The sequence below is a fragment of the Silene latifolia genome, chromosome 10, assembly GCF_048544455.1.
Source record: "Silene latifolia isolate original U9 population chromosome 10, ASM4854445v1, whole genome shotgun sequence".
NCBI lineage: Eukaryota > Viridiplantae > Streptophyta > Magnoliopsida > Caryophyllales > Caryophyllaceae > Silene > Silene latifolia.
The window spans coordinates 42,941,243-42,957,749 of NC_133535.1; positions in this window are offsets into that span (position 1 = coordinate 42,941,243).

Genomic DNA, 16,507 nt, shown 5'->3' on the forward strand with positions numbered 1-16,507 from the left:
ATATTTCTCACGCGAGTGTCCGCCCTTCTCTTCTCCCTTTGCATTCTAGACCATGTTCTTACTTTTTGGCGTCTATGTGCTTGAACTTTCGACCACGTAAGCTCGGATCTTTCTGAGTACCAGCCTCGTTTTGCATGACCGACCAATTTGACCAACTCCACATTAATCAACATTAATCAATCTTATTCGTTTTCCTCCTAGAGGGCACTTTCGTCGTACATTCGAGTCGAGCATCACTAAACGTTAACTTAGTTCATCTCGTTTCGTCAAACATGTAAGTCTGAGGGTGTATAATCCGTATTTTATTTATTGTTCTTTATTTATTGTAATCATATTGTAAGATTTATGTCGAAAGTATTCTTAAAACCGATTTGTAAAACCATGTTTTAAAACCTTTTTTTTTACAAATTATCATAAGACAGACGTCGAGAAAGGACGCAGCAACTGCTGCGCCTCTTCGAATGGACGCATCATCTGCTGCGCCTATTCGTGAGGCTGCCGCAGTTCCTGCTTCCTTTCTTCTTCCTTCGTCTTTTGTCAATTCGTTTCTTTTATTTTCTTTCGTTTGTTCTTCGATTCTTTAATATAACGATTCTAATATAATAATTCTAACATGTAATATATTATTCATCATCATTAGTTATTAATTCATTTTTTAAATCCCGACTTAAATCCCTTATAACCAATATTTGGGGGTTTTCGTCATTAAAATCAAATTCGGTTTTTAGAGGTTCGATTTACCTATATTGAGTCTCTCGAATTCGATCTTTGATATATTCCCATCTGTTATTTATCATATCCATCATTAATTCATCATTAATAGTTTGTTTAACCTAATTAGTTTGTTTAATTTATTAATAATCCTTTTAATCTTGTAAATAATTTGTCCTAATTAGTTTTGTTTCATGTTTTATCGTTTTTATGACCTTCATCATATGTAAATAATCTGATAATCACTTCTATCCGAGTCAATTATCAATAATCGATCATTAAAATCACCAACGAATATTAACGATTTGTAATTCCGGCTTCACAGCCAGAACTGAGCCAAGGAACGGACGCAGCAACTGCTGCGCCTCTTCCAAGGGACGCAGCTCTGCTGCGCCTGTTCCTGGTTGATTTCTATCCCTGAACTCTCGTTTCTGCTTTGACCTAGTTTATTAATTACGTATTAATTAACTATTAATCGTATTATCACCCTAATTCTTGTTCATTTATTTATTCATTTATTCTTTCTCAAATTATCCATTTTAAATGTATTTTCAACATAAATCATTAAATCTGATGTAATTATTGTAATTTTCCTTTGTTGTATTCTTTATTATTTATTGCTTGTATGCTCTCACATGTAATCAACTTAATCCCTACTTTGACATTAATTGTATGCTAAATTAATTGTTAACCGACTTAGTCTAATTCCTCACATGTTAGGATTAAAACGTTGGATGTTGCATTGCATGCATATAATCGACAATATATCGAGTATAGATAATTTCCCTAATCATTAGTAGAGGCCGCTATCGAGGCGGGCGGGATTAGGTGTTCGATCAAAAGAGCATCCTAATACGTACCCTCACCCCTTACTCCAGATCTCTGTGAACATCCGTGTTCATTGGCATCCACGAGAGTCATTCTAGACATAGAATGCTAAGGGTAACGAGTTCTTGGTGTTCATGTCACTACTTTGTGTCTTGACATGGCACGAGGTATTCGAACGGTTTCCAATTTTCCACAATAAATTGGTGGCGACTCCACAAATGCAAACGCTTGTTCCCAAGCGCCTCCGTGGTCCCGCGTCCACAGTTTGGCGACTCCGCTGGGGATAATACACTTACGTGTAGCCAAAAAGGGTGAAACTTGAACAAGGTTAGGGAATAGTTTGTACGAGACAATTGTCGGTTTTCATAACTCGGTCTTCCTAGATCGTTTCATTCGGCCTTCTTAGGCCCAACCCATCCCATTCGACCAATCGTCCCGTCTAAACAGTCCTAATTCTTATTTGGGCCTAAGGATGGATAGCGATTGACGTCATCTATACCATGGTACTTACACTTGTTTGTATCAAGGACTTTCACTACTTGAGGAAATGGACTAGGAATCGGCCTTACTCTTGTTTGGTACGAGCCTCTCCAGAGACTTCAGGTTTGATTGTTCGGTATGACGACCCACCCTTTAAACCAAAACCCTTTTAAATGCACTCATCATCCCGTTATAATGCTTGTATAATATTTGTACCATATGTGATCACCATTCCTAAACAAAACCACGAAGATTTTTGTAAAATCAAAATCCTTCTTTAAGATGTAAAAATTTCGAAATTTGGGCCTAATATTAGCGTAAAACCAGTCGAAACTCTGTCCAATTGTCGAGTCAAAATTCGGGCCTTAAAACCCATTTCAAAACCTCACCTCGAGTCCACTCCTACAACTACACTAAAGTTGACTAGGACCATCATTTCCAAACTTTGTCATTTCCTCAAAACTCACTTGACACAAGTGGCACACTCCCACTTCTCGAGTCAAAACATTTCTTTTCAAATAAATGTGCTAGAATGGTCGATCGTGTTTTGATTCGTCGTCGATCTCTTATTCAGTTTCCAAGATGCCTGAAACAAGCGATGTGAACTTCAACCAACTCCAGAATGGTAATGATCAAATCCTAGCCGCGCTAGCTCGTCTCCAAGTCACTCAAGACCAAGTGTATGATCGCCTTGACACAATTGAGGGCCGAATATATGCCAGGAAACGAGGATGCCTCCTGGATAAAGTGAAGTGTCTGATGAATTTGTGAACAACTTCGGGGACGAAAACCCTCCCATAGGTATGACCGCAACTGAGAAACGACTCCAATACTTGGAGGAACAATTGATGTATCTCAAAGGGGATGACATTTATAGGGAAAATAATCGCAAATATGAAGTCGTGAGTTCCAAGTTGCCGACCAACTTCAACATGACGGATATCCCTAAATTCAAGGGGCATGAAAACCCTTTGAACCATATCCGTGCTTTCAAGGATTATATGTCTATCAAAGGCATTAAACCCGAGATGTTCTTACGGATCTTTCCTTCATCTCTTGACACCATCCCAAAACAATGGTTCTATTCGCTAGAGCATAAGCAAATCGCTACCTGGGACGATGCCGCAATCGAGTTTGCTAAACAATATGCGGATAATGCTGAAATCCAAGTCAACATGCGCACTTTAGAGGATCTTACCCAAAATGACAAAGAAGGTTTCACCGACTTCCTAAGTAGGTGGAGGAAGACTAGTACTCAACTTGTTGAACGTCCGGATGAAGCTACCTCGTGGAGAAATCCGTGGACAACCTAAATCCCATCTATGCAAATCATTTGAGGTAACAAAACATTAAGACCTTCAAAGACTTAACCGTACTAGGGACAAGGATCAAAGATGACATCCGTAAAGGGCTCTTGTCCAAAATGACAGGACGTGGATATCAAGGCTCAACAAGTCGTTCTTACGGCTCTACTAGCAAAACCGATGAGGTTAACCTTCTCGAGCCATCTAAGAAGAGTACCCCACCAAGGAAATTCACAAATCTAGGGGACACGTATTCCAACGCTCTGAAAAGGTTGATGAAGCTGGGTAAACTTCAACCCATAGGCCCTGCACCCGAACCAGAAAAGAAATCCAAGTTCTGGGATGAGAATTCATACTGCGAATACCATAAAGGCAAGGGACATGATACAGAAAAATGGTACAAACTGAAAAATGTACTTCAAGATATGATTGAAGACGATCGCCTACCAATACCGCCTGGAGGTAAGCCTAACAACACTCAGAATCCTCTTGGTATTCTAGTGATTACAAGTGAAGAATCTACCATAGATTGCTCACACCTTATTTCTTCAGTTGAAGATGAAATTAATGCAATAGAGAATGAAGGGAACTACTCTACCATTTCTCCAACCATCACTGATTTCATTGCATGGGCAAAGAGTGTGAATAGGCAAGTCATGGAACTAGAGAGTGCAGTGGCGACCCTATGTGATCCCAACGCAACACCTAAAGAACGTGCACCACTAGTCTTCTCTCAAGACACTACAATGCAAGAAGTAGTAGCCGTGGTTGACGAGCTAGTCGACCAAATTATCCAATTGGAAGCCGAAATCATGAGACCGAGGAAACTTGCTGCCATCAATGGGATATGGACCGATGATGATGAAGACGAGTATCTCACTGAACACTACCTAGTCAAAATCAGTGAAGAAATAGTCCAAAATGGTGAAGACCAAGATGTAGACCACCTTACTCGTTCGGGACGCCCATACCAAAACACTTCTCAAAACGACCCCATAGCAAACGGTCCAACCAATGTGGTCATACCAAATAATAATTAAGAGGGCTCTACTGACCATTTGCTAAAGCAACTACAGAAGACAAAGGCTGGTCTTTCAGTCTGGCAACTCGTGGCAAGCTCATTCCCACATCGCCAAGTTTTACTGCAAGCCTTGGCCAAACTAAATGTGGCACATAACTCCACACCCGACGACGTGGTCAACTTGGTCTTCCAAGAATCACCGAAGCTAAGTAATCCTATTACTTTCTCGGATGAAGATTTGCCACCCTTTGGTGCTAGTCATAACTTGGCTCTTTACATCACTGTCATTTGCCTAAAGAATAATGTGCCAATGACTTTGGTAAATGATGGCTCCGTAGTCAATGTCATACCCCTGAAAACGGAATACAAATTAGGCATGAAAGAGTCGGATTGGACCCCTACCAATCAAGGTGTTCGCGCATATGATGGTACACGGCGAAAGGTAGTAGGACTTGTTAACCTAACCATAGCCACAGGGCCAATTGAGCGAAAGGTCAAGTTCCAAATAGTGGACATTGAGGCATCCTTTAACATACTTCTGGGAAGACCCTGGATTCACGCTTCCAAAGCGGTAACATCCACACTCCACCAGAAAATCAAAATCCCACTAAATGGTAAGGTGGTGACGATCACTTCGTCACCCGTCAAGGCAGTAATCGAAAAGAAGTCAAGTAATCAAGTCCTTGCAGATCCAGTACATGAACTTGGAGGCTTCCATATCATAAATGTCATAGAAAGTGAGTTGGCACCCTTATACTTCAATCCCCACTCTAGTTTAGTGGTCAACCACATACTCAAATCCCAGGGATACTTCCCGAGAATGCCTTTGAATCCTATCCGAAGAAACACCTTTACACCCTACAAAGAGGGTAACTCACAAAGAATACCCCTTGGACTAGGATACAAACCCACTAAAGAGGAAGTTCTCGAGATGCTCGCTCAAGTTCAAAACCGTAAGAATATGGGAATCCAAATGCGACCCTACCTCCCTACCCTAAATGGATACTTCGTTAGATAAGGAAGTCAAGATATCTTTCATGGATTTCCCGAGCCTTGGCACTATCTCGAAAGGAAGATATCCGGAATCGAGATCTTTCACGATTGCTACTTCATTCCTCCAGAAACGGTTCCTATCGTCAAGACTCGTCAAGCACCTTGCTTAGACGAACAAGCCGTGAGTCTACTATTTGGAGAGGATCGATTTGTTAGAGCCGCGCAGGATGAGATCATTACCATGATACTTCAAGACGATCACTTCAACCCTACCGCGTTAATCACATAAACTAACACCAATCAGCAGAAAGGATGGAGAAAATCGATTAAGTGGACAAACAATCAAGGAAGACTCTTCAAGCTCACCACTGGAGAAGGAGAGATGTTCAAAGGAGAACCAGAAGACGATGAATTCGAGTCAGAGTCAGAGTCAGAGTCGGAGTCAGAGTCGGAGTCTAGAGAAGTTCCTAGAGAGTCTTCTACTGTCGTCATTCCCACTCCCCTTGTTTCTCCTAGCTTAGTGTCAAATAGCAACAGTAGTTCGGGAAATGTCCCAACGGCTGTCCCTTTACCGCCACTGACTACAGATCAGATGGCTTCTTTGTTTCAACTTTTCTCAAATTTTAATATGAATAAATCAGGTTCTGCTTACTCTTCGTGTTATCTTGAATGCAATTCTGTTTACGATGATGATGAGGATGACCCAGACTCAATCGAAATACCTCCCTACATAGCCAAAGAAATACTACAAGAGGGGGAAGGGGGACCAGTGATAGAAAATACTGAACCCATCAACGTAGGAACTGAACTAGAACCCCAAGAACTTAGGATAGGGACGACCTTGAGCCCCACCGAAAGGGCCAATTTCATAGACCTTTAGCACGAGTTCAAAGACGTTTTTGCTTGGTCCTACAAAGACATGCCAGAGATCGACAGGGACATTGTAGAGCATAGAATCCCAATCAAACCAGGTTTCAAACCCGTGAAACAGAAGCTTCGTCGAATGAGGACAAAATGGGCTCTCAAGATCAAAGAAGAAGTCGATAAACAATTCAAAGTTAGGTTCATCAAAGTTTCCGAGTACTCAGACTGGGTAGCTAACATAGTACCCGTACCCAAAATGGATGGGAGAATCCGTGTTTGTGTTGACTTTAGAGACTTAAACAAAGCGAGGCCCAAGGATGACTTTCCTCTACCACATATCGACATATTGGTGGATAATACGGCAGATCACGTGTTACTATCCTTCATGGATGGATATGCAGGATATAACCAGATCAAAATGGCCATAGAAGATATGCAAAAAACCGCCTTCGTCACTCAATGGGGAACCTATTGCTACACGGTTATGTCGTTTGGGTTAATCAACGCCGGAGCTACATACCAACGCACCGCAACTACGCTCTTACATGACATGATGCATAAATAAGTTGAGGTATACGTAGATTACATGATTGTCAAGTCCAAGGAAAGAGAGGGGGACATCGCGAATCTTCGCAAATTCTTCTCAAGGCTACGGAAGTACAACAAGAGGCTCAATCCTCAGAAATGCGCATTCAGAGTGACATCTGGCAAACTCCTGCGATACGTTGTTAGCCAACGAGGTATAGAAATAGACCCTTCTAAAATCAAAGCTCTAATCGAAATGCCGCAACCTCAAACGGAGAAAGAAGTTAAAGGATTCCTAGGCAAGGTGCAGTACATAAGTCGATTCATATCGAAACTCACCATGATTTGCGAACCTATCTTCAAGAAGTTAAAGAAAACAGATCACACCATGTGAGATGATGACTGTTAGACGGCTTTCGACCGAATCAAGGAAATACTAGCCAAACTACCAGTGCTCATGCCACCTCAACGAGATCAACCTCTTGGTTTATATCTCACAGTAACTAAAACGGCCATGGGCGCCATGCTAGCTCAAACCGTAGGAAAAGAAGAAAGAGCTATCTACTACTTTATTAAGAAGTTCTTGGAGTACGAGTGCAAATACACGCCACTCGAGAAGACATGCCTCGCTCTTGTGTGGGAAACGAAGAAGCTACGCCATTACATGCTTAGCTACTCCGTCAAAATATACTCCAAAATAGATCCTGTCAAATACCTCTACGAGAAACCCGTTCTCAATGGACGTTTAGCAAGATGGACTTTGATGCTCTCAGAGTTCGACCTCAAGTATGTACCTTTGAAAGTTATAAAGGGGCGCGCCGTTGCCGAATTATTCGCAGAAAATCCCATCAATGATACACAAACGATAGACACCTGGTCGTTTCCGGATGAGGATATACTCCAAACGGATGTAGACTCCTGGGACCTCTATTTTGATGGAGCATCGAACTTAAGAGGATTTGGAATAGGAGTGTTTCTCATTTCTCCTGAAGGCGAGCATACACCAATCTCTGTCAAACTCGACTTTGAGGTGACAAATAACGCTGCAGAATACGAAGCTTGTCTCATTGGATTGCAAGCGGCAGTAAGTTTAGGCATCAAGAATCTTCGAGTACATGGGGATTCATCTTTGATCATCAACCAAATTACGGGATCTTGGAAAATCCGAAGCGAAAACTTAGCACCTTATCAAGCCAGAATAGACCAAGTTGCCCAATTCTTCGATCAAGTGACCTACCTACATCTACCTCGAGAAGAAAATCAATTTGCAGATGCTCTTGCAAAACTTGCATCTTTGATTAATATGCCGGATAGCATGGTAGAAATGCCTTTATGCATCGAACGACGATCAGAGCCAGCTTATGTGCACCAAATCGCGGATGAAGAGGAAATCACAGAGGAACCTTGGTTCCAAGCGATCTTAAACTTTAAGCTCAATGGCACCTATCCTCCAGAAATGGACAAAAGGGGACAACGCGTTATCCGCTTTCTAGCTTCCCAATACGTTCTCATGCAAGGAGAACTATACAAAAGAAGACCTCTTGGTGTAATCCTACGCTGTCTTGATCATTCACAGGCACGGAAAGTGATGGAAGAAGTCCATGATGGAGAATGTGGCCCTTACATGAGTGGACCCATGATGGCAAAGAAAATCACACGTTTGGGGTATTATTGGACTACGATGGAATCCGATTGCATCAAATATGTAAGACATTGCCATAATTACCAAATCTTCGGGAATGTACAACATGTCCCTCCTTCATTGCTTTACACCATGACATCTCCCTGGCCATTTTCTGCTTGGGGAATTGACATCATCGGCAAGATCACTCCAGCCGGAACAGGAGGTCACAGTTTCATCCAAGTAGCAATCAATTATTTCACCAAGTGGGTAGAAGCGGCTTCCTACACCCGTCTTACAGCCAAGAACGTGGCAAAGTTCATACAAACCAACATTATCTATTGATATGGTTGCCCACATGAGATCATCAGTGACAATGGATCACATTTCCAAGCTGAGACTGAACAATTGCTAGCCAAGTACAAAATTAAGCATCACCACTCCTCGCCATATAGACCACAAACCAATGGCGCGGTAGAGGTGGAAAACAAAAACGTTGTCACGATTCTCAAGAAAATGATTGGCAACTATAGAGATTGGCCAAGAAAGATACCCTTTTCTTTATGGGGATACCGTACATCTGTTAGGACGCCCACTGGGGCCACCCCTTTCTATTTGAACTACGGTATGGAAGCTGTACAACCAGCCGAGCTAGAAGTACCATCCTTGCGTATTTTACTCGAAAGTCAAATCCCAAAAGTCGAGTGAAAGATGGGCATATATGAAGAACTCATCCTCTTGGATGAACGAAGGTTACATGCATTACACAATGTGCAAACATACCAAGCACGTATCAAACGAGCCTTCAACAAAAGGGTTAAGCCAAGGAACATCAAAGAAGGAGACTTGGTCCTCAAATCAATTAGAGCTCTTTTACCTGTCGATCCACGAGGAAAATTCAAACCCAATTGGGCCGGGCCATTTCTAGTCAAGTCCATACTTCCAGGGGGTGCGGTTAGAATCACAAACCTAGATGGGAACAAATTTGCCAATCCAACAAACCTCGACCAACTGAAACGTTACTATGCCTAGAATAGGAGCAAAAACGCGCCTCGCGTAACCTCACATGTCGCTCTTGTGGCACGAAATAAACGGCCCCTGGCCAAGCTGAATTAAGCTAATGTCATCTTGCTCTTGCATTTTGACAATTTGTCATCCTCATATAATCAAACAAACTAAATTGCATTTTAGGAGTAAGTAAAGCTCATGCTTATTTTTTAAGTTCATTACAAGCTCTTGCTTAGAACAATTATTCTTTTACATTTACTCGAACTACGCGCAAGGGTTTGATTTCTTTTTCTAAATGAATACGTAGGCAATCCTTCACGGGATACAACCCATTTAATTATTTTAAATGTAAATAGAAGGACATTTGCAATTGGATTTGAAATTCGACAAGAATAATCATAGAAAATCATAATGGTTTCATGACCATTTAACCTTTTTTTATTTCATTTCTTTAATAATAATAGTACGTTACATAATAAAAATAAATAGGCTAGGATTCTAAAAACCCTACCTTCCTATTACAAACAACAATAATAATAATAAATAATAATAAAGACTTAGGCTACTCTTCCATTTTCCCTTTGCCTTTGTCATTTTTGTCAAATTTCTTGTCCCGACCTCGAGCCGGACGCTCTTGCGCCACTTCAGACCTAATCACCAACGGTCTCTCTCGTGGTCTTGCTTTGCCATTCTTGTCAACCACCATCTCGGCGGTAGGAGAAGTCTTCGGTTTCTTCGAAGGATGAACAACTCGAAATCCGGCTTCTTCCTCTCCCTCAGTCAGATGCTTCTCTTTCTCCTTTTCCACCTCGTGAACCTTGTAGTTAACAGGCTCGCGCTTCGTCAATCTCTCGCGCTCCTCTGGAGTAGTAGCTTTCCTCCACCGCAGATAGGAATCCGACACCCATAGAGCACTAACAGAAGAATTCAAGAACCAAATGTTCCTTTGAGCCCATTTGGTCCATTCTCTTCGACTCTCGGTAGTAAGCGCCACGGCAGTCTGCGGGACAGTGTCAAGCTTCGGGATCATCTGATTCAATCCAACCTGCCTCGTCAACCTCTCCGGGAAGATGCATACCATAAACTCCAAGCTGGGAATGCGAACAGATCGGGTAGGATCCAAGGAAGATACTCCAGTGACAGATTTGAGATGCCACCAAGGTACGATCCACCTAATTAAGGGGCCATCTTCACTCTTCAATTTGTTTTCCCAGTAGTTGCAGACTCGAGTAAAGTCCACCATGTAGAGCCTGGTCCTCATTTCAATTGAGCGAGCATGATAAGCAGGAACATTAACTGGGGGCTCGATCAATCGAAGACGCTCCATAAGCCAGACCTACCAGAAGCAGGAACTAAAAAATAAAAAAAAAATAAAAACGAATAAAAGAGAGAAAAAAAACAATTCTTTTACCTGCAAAATAATGGGACTCCCCAGATAAGGGAGGTCACGATTGGCTTTCCTGTTATCTAAACCCAATAGGATCTCTCCTAAACACAGGCAAGCTGGGCTCCTGCGCAGCTCCATTTGCTCAATCACGCTCAAGTAACGAGGGTCGCCTCTCAAATCCTCATCGACATGCCCTTGAAGGACATATACATGTAATAGGCAAAACCCGAACACCCTTTGCCTCGCAACATAAGAGATAGTGGAATCTGCCCTATTGATGAATCGATCGATGAAATCCAACATTCGCACTCCTTTAGAAGTCACAAGACGGTCAACATCAGCTCTTGCCAACCCAAGCAAGTCCCTAAACTTGTTCTTATACCCCTGAGAAGTGGAGGGAATAGCAGGCAAGTGTTCCGGGTCCCAACCACCAATCGCAGCAATTTCTTCGGGAAAGGGCAAATGTCGCCTCCAGGGAAGGCAAATACATGATAATTTGGGTCCCAATAATCAAGACAAGCATCTAGGAACGGTTTGACTACCTTGATCAGCTTCAAACTCAATAGTGATCCAAAATTATAAGCACCCATATCGTGTTTCTCCACATTAGAGAACTCATTTGTCCATTCTTTTAGACGAATTTCGAGAGTATTCATGATGTATGCTTATTTTGAGAGCTTTATGTAATAAGACGAAGAAAAGAAGGAAGAACTATGTGAATAAAACCTCCCTCGACGTCTCTATTTATACTAAAAGTTGTTTCCTAAAATCTCGGACGGATACATCAGAACAAAGCGCGGACTGGCCGCTGCGCCTCTTCGAAGGGACGCAACTCTTGTTGCGCCTCTTCCTCAGCCTTCTTTCTGTGATTTTCCGCGTTGGATCTTTCCTAAATTCCTCAACGAATAATTTCCTATTCATACGGGTTATTATTTTGGTAAATACGTCAAGTTGCCATATTTCGTGTTTCCTAATTTCACGGGCACGCATTTCGAGGCGATACCGACATTCTCGTCATTTTAGCACACTTATGCATTTCTTTTTATTTTTTTTTTTTGGGGGAATCATTTCACCAATTTAATTTATTCATTTTCAAACTTATACATTTCTTTTTTGTTTTTTATTTTTAGGGAATCATTTCACTCCCATCACACATTAACCTTCAAACTTATATGTTTCTATTTTTTCTTTTTTTTTAGGGGGTAACCCTCACTACCGTCCGGTCATTTCCGGCAAAAATTTTTGCATTTTCGAGTCATTGTTTTGCGCTAATTTAGGCCATGTGTACAAATTTATGTTCTATGTGATTTCTATGTAAATTTCGGCAGCATGACGGCGCAAATCATTATCTACCAAACCTGTTCAAAGCTAACCTGCAGGTACAAACAAAACAACCAAGCAGCAAAGGCACTCAGGCCATCATATATACAACCAAGAGGGGATATGTACACCAAACTGGGGGCTCGAGCCCCAAAACAAAATTCGAATGTCCAAAATGTGGGTTCTAAAATGTACAAATGTACAAAATACAGCCAAAAAAACAAAAAGCAACAAACAAGCTACTGCTGGTCGCCGTCTAGCTCAGCAACTCTTGCCTCGAGAGCAGCAACCTCGGCGTCGCGGACCTCGAGCTCCCTTAGCAGGCGAACTGTCTCCTCCCGGGACTGGGCAAGCTCTCGCTCCAGCTCACGCTCCCTCTGCAAACATCAAGAATTGGCTCATGTCAATCATTTCAAACACAAGGAAAATTCGAAAATAAAGTAAACGGAAGGTTCATACCTGACATCCTCGGCCGCCAACAAGTGCCTCGACGGCAGTAGCCCGCAGCCGGTTGGCTACCCTCCATAAAGCCACGAATCGGGATGGCGCAACCTACATTTCAAAAAGAAGAGATTCTTAACGATTGGACAAACTCAAGCAAATGTGTTCTTACACAAAATTATACAAGTTAGGAGACTCACCCTCCGAATCAGATGCTACCACTCGTCCAAGCCAGCATCTCTCACCGCCGCGTCAAAGTCACACAGCTCGGAGATCGTCGTCATCCCCGTCGCGTCAGTGTACTCGAGGGTCTCGAGGTACTCTGAGGGCTCGATGCCCGCCGCCTCGACCTCCTGCAAAGTCAAGTGATTTCCATTAACCGATGATCATTCATCGTTTTCTCAAAATAATCAAAAATAAAGGAGAGTAAAACACTTACCACGACCGGCCAGTACGCCAACCTCCCGTAGAGGAACGCCGAGTAGTCCTCGCCCGGAAGAAGGAGGGCATCACCACCAACACCTGCCAGGTCAACCTCCCTCTCACCCTCAGAAGGCTCCCTAAACATCGTCCGAGGAGGATCGATGGGAACCGTCAAGACATCCCGAGAGCACTGACTAGCCAAGCGCTCACCCAAGTACCAAACATGACCCATCGACGTCCTCAGCAGCAACCGGCTCAAGCTCCTAGGTCGAAGGACCTCAGCCACAAAGGGAGGAGCACCAGCGTACTCCACCCAAGGCCTGGGCACCCACTGGGAAAAGCAAACAAGAAGTCATTCTTATGATCAGTTCTGAAAAAGGTAATGAAGAAACGAACGAAGGTGAAGTACTCACGCCATCCAACTGAAGAGCGTTCACCTCCCGCCGACAGACGTCGTGGAAGGAATGTCGGCCTCCTCGTACGGCACATCACCCAATCCCTCACAACAGGGTAGACCTTCTCCGCCGGCTTCGTCCTCTTGGGCGCGAGGCCCGGAAAGTAGGAGTACACCCACGCCTGTAAAGCAAGATAACCAATAACGATCTTTCGTGATTTGACAAGAAAAGAAATAATCTTTCATGAAATGAAATGAAGGTTCATATCTCCAACAGCAGTCCAGGGCCGACAGCAGCAGGAGAAGTCCCCTTCTCCATCAACTCCGGACGAACCATGGCCCTCGTGAAGCGGATGAGGACCGCAAAACCAGCAGTGACCCAGTCCCAACAGCCTAGGGAGCTCAGGTCAGAAAGAAAGGGAAGGAGCTTCGTCGAAAGCCTCTCTCCCTTGTCTCCGAGGTAGATCAAAGACAGAAACCACCAGAGCCACAAACGGACTCTCTACTCTGCAGTACAAGGAGGAGAAGCCATCTCCCTCCCCTCGATCACCACCGACATCGGGGTCTTCCCCGCAAAGTAGTCCCAAACGTAAGAACTAGGCACCAAACCAAGTGCCGCAGCGGCCTTCGGCGCCAAGTTCTAGCCGATTAACCTTCTCGCCTCGGCCGAGTCTACTCTCATCGCAGTCTCCGGCTACTCCACCACCTCAGTCCCACACGGCAGACCATAAATCATGCTGTAGTCCTCTAACGTGACCCCCACCTCGCCAAAAGGCATGTGAAATGTGGAGGTCGTGTCCCAAAACTGGTCCAAGAAAGCTCGGACGAGACTGAGGTTAGCCCGAAGCTTCCTCCTCTCGATATCCCTCCAAGCCTACACCAGGGCGCCGAATGCTCCCTGCTCGATCATGACTCGCTCCTCCGCCGACAGCCTCTTGTAGCACCCCATCGCCGTCGTGTAACCCGAGAACGATTTGATGTTCCCGACCTCCTATGTTGATTTGAAACAAAAGCTATCTTTAGCTCAAATGAAGAATAAAAGGAATGACAAATAGAAATGAAAGAAGATGAATGAAGAGTAATGAATTCGATTTACCAAGCTCTTCACCATCCTGTAGGACAGGTGACCCTCCGCAGCCCAAAGCAGGTGCCTACTGTCCCAGGTCTCAGCCCACGCAGGTGTTCCCCTCAAATGGCGACCACCCCGTCCAATATTGGCCCATCTCGGGGCCTCCTCCTCCTCAACAACCTCCTCCTCAAGGACCTCGTCCTCAGCAGCCGTCACCGCAGCGGTAAAAGCCTCCTCCAACGCCTCCTCAAGCATCTGAGAAGGGTCAAGGGCAGTGTCCACATCCATGGGATCCCTCCCAGATGTAGAAGCCTCATCACCTGCAAAATTAAAGTAAATTTAGGCCGCGTCAAGTGACAACAAGCCTTAATAATTAGGGGATTTTCGAGTTTTCAGAGCTCCGAAATCGCTCTTTTCTCGCCATCCTTGGAAACTTTGTCCACAAACACGTCCGCTCATGTGGTAATTTGGGTCAACTCAAGCCTAAGTTGAAGCCTAGTCATGGGTTCGAGTCGGAATTTCGACAGCATTTCGTTATAACGGCGATTATGCCCTAGGAAGTGTCCTGAAAAAGTCGTCACCAATCAAAATTCTGAGATGGTAGAAAGTTTACCCATCATGCAAGGATTCCAAATACCAAGTTTCGTCACAAATGGGCAATTCTAAGGATATTTTCGAAGCGATTTACGGTTTAGCCGTGAAACCGTCACAATTTCACTCAAATGCTCAAAACTCAATGAAAATTCGAAACAAATGCATGGTTATGATTCTTATATTACCAATTAGCCATTTATAAAGTCAATTTTGCAAGGCAAAATCATTTGGGGGAAAAGCCCCAAATTTTCGACTAATTAGGGTTGAAAACCCTAATTTTGCCGGTCCCATTTGATCAAATACGAAAGATAAATGCAAGGTTAATACACATACCTCGATTAGTCATGGCAATTGCAAGCTTTTGGATCAAATTTTGACGGAAATGGTTAGAATTTGAGAGAGAAATTGAGGAACTGTATTTCGAAATAATGAAATAAACCTCTCTGTTTCATCGGGTTTTTACGCAGGATTGACACGCCCAAGAAAAGACGCAGCAGGTGTTGCGCCTCTTCCAAGGGACGTAGCTCTTGCTGCGCCTCTTCCTCAGTTTCCCTCCATAAGAATTTTCGAAGATTCGTTATTTTGTGGGCCCATCTTTGGTGCGCCTCTTCCTCGATGCCATATCACATATTTGGTCCGTTTCACGTATATTATTCGCCCGGATCCGTATTTCCAAGCCAACAGCAAACTGTTGCCATGTTTTTCCAAGACCTAGCTTGTCACAATGAGCGGTTCTTCTTTGACAGGTGTTTCGACACGCCTTTATTACGTTCCCCCAGCGAGAGTACACGGATAGACATTCCCTCTCGAGACATGGAGATCAGTTCCCGATTATGTTCCCCCAGCGAGAGTTCACGGATAGACATTCCCTCTTGAGACATGGAGATCAACATCGACCCCAAGCTCTTCCGAAGTTTGTTTGAAGCTGACCACAAGCAGATTTCTCCCAGCAGTTCTTGACTACGTCCTGCTGTCTTCTCCCAATATCGCGCTTTGTTTCCCCTGGAGTTTCAAGGAATTTCAGGTATGGTCTCTTCTTATGGCTGGCGAGCCTCCTTACGTAGTCTAATGGACTTTAAACAACCCTCCCCGATAGTCGACAGACTCTAAAACGTTCCCGACGACAGGTCCTTGGTTCAGACCCCTTAAACCGCCTCGCGTCGCCATAGTCGTCAGGTTGTAATCTTCGATTGACCTGATGGCTATACTTTGACTTTCGCCTTGTCCAAGCCTCAGTCAAAGTGGGGGCTCTGTAGATACCTCATTTCTGCACCTCCCGCAAACCACCCGGTGATGATTGGGCCGCATGTTTGGTACGCGAAACGATTTGTGACAGTTTGTAAGTTTATCGTCAACTGATCGCTCAAACACTTGTGTCTACCTCTTAATTGTCATATACGTGCCGATACGGTCGTTTTGGCAGTAATTAGATTACATTTGGAGTCCGGGTCAAAAACCGTCATCATTTTCTAAAATCGAGTCAGAATGTTCTGGAATGTTCCGAATATTTCTATTCCATATTTT